The sequence below is a fragment of the Equus caballus genome, chromosome 1 (assembly GCF_041296265.1).
Source record: "Equus caballus isolate H_3958 breed thoroughbred chromosome 1, TB-T2T, whole genome shotgun sequence".
Classification (NCBI taxonomy): Eukaryota; Metazoa; Chordata; class Mammalia; order Perissodactyla; family Equidae; genus Equus; species Equus caballus.
The window spans coordinates 105,577,465-105,581,383 of NC_091684.1; the positions used below are offsets into that span (position 1 = coordinate 105,577,465).

General features: G+C 43.5%; 1 non-coding gene across 1 annotated transcript; it reads left to right on the top strand.

The window, feature by feature from the left end:
* The first annotated feature begins 1,891 nt into the window (after positions 1-1,891).
* LOC111769857 (U6 spliceosomal RNA) lies at positions 1,892-1,994 on the top strand. Its single transcript, XR_002802686.1, has one exon. It is a non-coding gene; the product is annotated as a U6 spliceosomal RNA (small nuclear RNA).
* Positions 1,995-3,919: the final 1,925 nt, after the last annotated feature.

Sequence of the window (3,919 nt, forward strand, 5' to 3'; positions counted from 1 at the left end):
CTGGGACACTACTCTGTTGTCCAACCCTACCTCCACTCTCACCCCAGGAATACCCCCTGGGCAAACCATGTCTCAGGGCCAGAACATTCCAGAGCCCTGCGGGACTGGCCCTCCCTTTTCTGAAGCCAGTGAGGCATGGCCCAGGCCTGCCCTGTCAGGACTGCACAGAGCCCAGAAACCCCTCACCTGGGGTCCCATGGAAATGGAATGGAACCATCCATTCACGGATGTGAGAACCCAAAGAGAAAAGGAGGAAGCAGCCCAGGCTTCTCCCAGAAGCCCATCAGGAGAGGGGGCTAGAGCAGGCGGGGGGCCCTGGGGCTGCTGAACAGGGCTGAGACTTAGAAGATCAAACTCCTTCTCTGAAGCCGGTTATACTGCGAAGAACCCGAGTCTGCCACGCAGGCAGGGCAGTTCTGCCCCGATGACCATCAGCCTCAGGCTCTCCCCAAGGAAGGATAGCCTCGCTTTTGAGGAAAGGTCTCAAATTCCCCTCACTGCCCTCAGAGGGGCTTGTAGAGGCTCAGAAAAGCCGTGGGGTCCTGAGTGGAAGAGTGGGAAGGAATGGAGACCCCAGATAATTGAGGGGGTAGGCAGGACTGCAGCCTCCCTAATGGAGCCATGGGCAGAGCAGAGGGAAGGCTGGAGCTAACCCAGAGGCCCCATCCCCCCAGGAATCCACCGCCCCCTTCAGGAGCGGGGACCTGCAGTCTCACAGCCCTGAGCTGGGCTAAACCAGGGAGGCATGGACCAGCTGATAGGGACCGCCAGGAAAGATTTCTCTCACATTGTGACTCCTGGGGCTGCCAAGTGGTTTGGGAGCGGAGGGCTGGGGAATCCTCTTTTAATTCATTCTTCAAAAGCATAAGATCAGAAGAAAGATGTTTTATAAGATGAAACTCTCATGTGGGATGACGAAACAGTTCTGGAGATGGATGGTGGGGATGGTTGCACGACAGTGTGAATGTACTTAATGCCACTGAACTGTCTGCTTTAAAACTGTTAAAATGGTAAATTTTATGTTGTATATATTTACACAACATAATAAACTACAATAACAAAAGAGGAAGTGAAGCTGTGGGTTAGCTTAGAAAGCATGTCAGGCGAGTCTCATCTGAGGCCGAAGAGAGGTTTCCGCATGCCCCAGGAGCGCCTGCAGGCTAAGGCTAGCAGCTTTTGGGGGAGGCACTGCCTTCCCCCCAAGACCCAAAATGGCCAGCCCGCAGGGTTAGAAATGGAATCTAAAGAGCCTGATGGATGTGTCTGTCTTCTCACTCTTTCTGGCTGTCCTGAGGTCCATGAGGTGGGGTTATCTCTCTCCTCTCCAGTAATATTTAGGGATGGATGTGAGGACTGACCCAATAAATCAGGCGCTGGCCCGGGAAGCATTTTGGATGCCCTGCTTTAGGACCGGGGGACCATTTTACAGAATCACGGCTGGTGTGAGTGTGTGGAGTTTGTCATGGATCACGTAGGGATCCAGGCTGAGACAGCCAGATGGCAACCCAGCAGAGCAGGTCCTCCTGGGCGGAGGCCCCACAGTGCCCCAAGGAGGGGTCCTTGGCGGTGTGCTGGGGGGACAAGAAGCCCCAGGAGAGAAGGGACTTACCTGCCTGGAGTGTATCTTTGCTTAAAAATTTACAAGAGTGGATCATATCGTGTTTTTTTTCCATTTCTTAAATTTTTAAAAATTATTTTATTGAGGTGATATTGGCTTATAACATTGTGTAAATTTCAGGTGTACATTATTATATATTAGTTTTTGTATAGACTGCATCGTGCTCACCACCAATAGTCTAGTTTTTATCCATCACCACACATATATGCACCTTTACCCCTTTCGACCTCCCCCCACCCTCTCATATTATATTTTTATTAAGAAGACATATAATGTCACTTTGGCAGCCCATATACTAAAACTGGAATGATACAGAAGATTAACCTGGTCCCTGCACAAAGATGATTTGCAAATTTGTGAAGTGTTCCATATTTTTTAGCAGTAAATAATTGAAAAGTGAAATTTAAAAAACAATCCAGTTTACACTAACATCAATAAACAGGAAATAGTGAAGTATAAATTTGACAAAAGATGTGCAAGACTTTCACACTGGAAACTACAAAACATTCCTGAGGGAAGTTTTTAAAAGATCTAAATACGTCGAGAGACGTACCATGTTCATGGCTTGGAAGACTCAATATTGTTAATTCTCAAATGATTTATAGATTTAACACAATCGCAATCATCGTCTCAACAGACTTTTTTGTAGAAATTGACAAGCTGTTCTCAAATTTATATGGAAATGCAAAGGACCTAGAATATCCAAAGCAATCTTGAAAAAGAAAGTAAAGGACTTATATTACCTTGCTTCAAGACTTAATACAAAACTACAGTGATTAATATAGCGTGTACCATCATAAGGATCAACAAACAGATCAAGGGACAGAAGAGAGAGCTGAGAAATAGACCCACACTTATATAGTCGTTTGATGTTTGACTGTAGTGCCAAAGCAATCCAGTGGTGAAAGAAAGTCTTTTCAATAAATGGGGCTGAAATAACTGGATATCCAGATAGAAAAAATGAGCCTCAACTCCTGCCTCACACCATACACAAAGAGTAATTCAACATCATAGATATAAACATAAAAGCTAAAACACTAAAGCTTCTAGAAGAAAACAGAATCTTTGTGGCTTGAGGGTAGGAAACGTTTCTTAGACAGGACACAGAAAGCAATAACTATAAATTTAAAAAGTGATAAACTAGACTTCATCCATATCGTAAGCTTTTTCTCATCAAAGACATTGTTAAATAAAGGAATAGGCAAGGTACAGACTTGAGGGGGGAGAATTTTGCAAAACATATCTGAAAAGAACTGATATCCAGGATATATAAAGAATTTCTACAACTCAATAATAGAGAGGCAAACAACCCAAATAAAAAATTGGCAAAAGATTTGAAACACACATGTTTCCCAAAAGTCGATATATGGATGGATAATAGGCACATGAAAAAGTCTCAATATCATTAACAACCAGGGCAGTGCAAATTAAAACCAGCATGAGATACAACTACATACAACCCAGAATGGCTAAAATTTAAGCGACTGACCTCCCGTGCCCCCAAAGACTGGTGAGGATAAGGAGCAACCAGAACCTCATACACTGTTAGTGGGAGTGTACAATGGTTGTGACCACTTTGGAAAAGTCCAGTTCTTTTACGACTAATTACACACAAACTCTACGACCCAGCAGTTCCACTTCCAGGTGTTGACCTGAGAGAAATGAAAGTACATGTCTTCAAAAAGACTTGTACAAGAATGTTTATATCAGCTTTATTCTTAGTATCTCCAAACTGGAAAAAGCCCTGATGTCCATCAATAGGAAAATGGGTAACAGTGCTGTGTTGGGAATATTCCTCCAAATAAAAAGAGAACAAACTACTGATATGTGCAACAATGTGGGTGACTCTCAAAACCATTATGTTGAGTGAAACAAGCCTTACACAAAAGAGTATATTCTGTATGATTCGATTTATATAAAGTTCTAGAACAGGCAAAACTAACCCATGGTGGCAAAAAATCAGAGCGGTGGTTTCCTCTGGGGATTGAATGGGGAGCAGCAAGAGGGAACTTTCTGGGGTGATGGTAATCTTCCATATCCTGATAGGAGTTGGGTTGCACAGGTTTATGCATTAGTCAAAATTTGGCAAATGTATACTTAAGACTCTACATTTCATTGCTTATAGATTTTACCTCAAAAAACTGTAGGCAAATAATGAATTCTAGGTAAAGATAGGCATACTGAAGTAACTATGGAGAACTGTACTGAAGTCTGCAATTTACTTTGAGATGCATAAAAAATACAGTGGATCGATGGATAGATATGATGAGGATCAAGGCTGCCCCAGGGAGAAATGCCCAA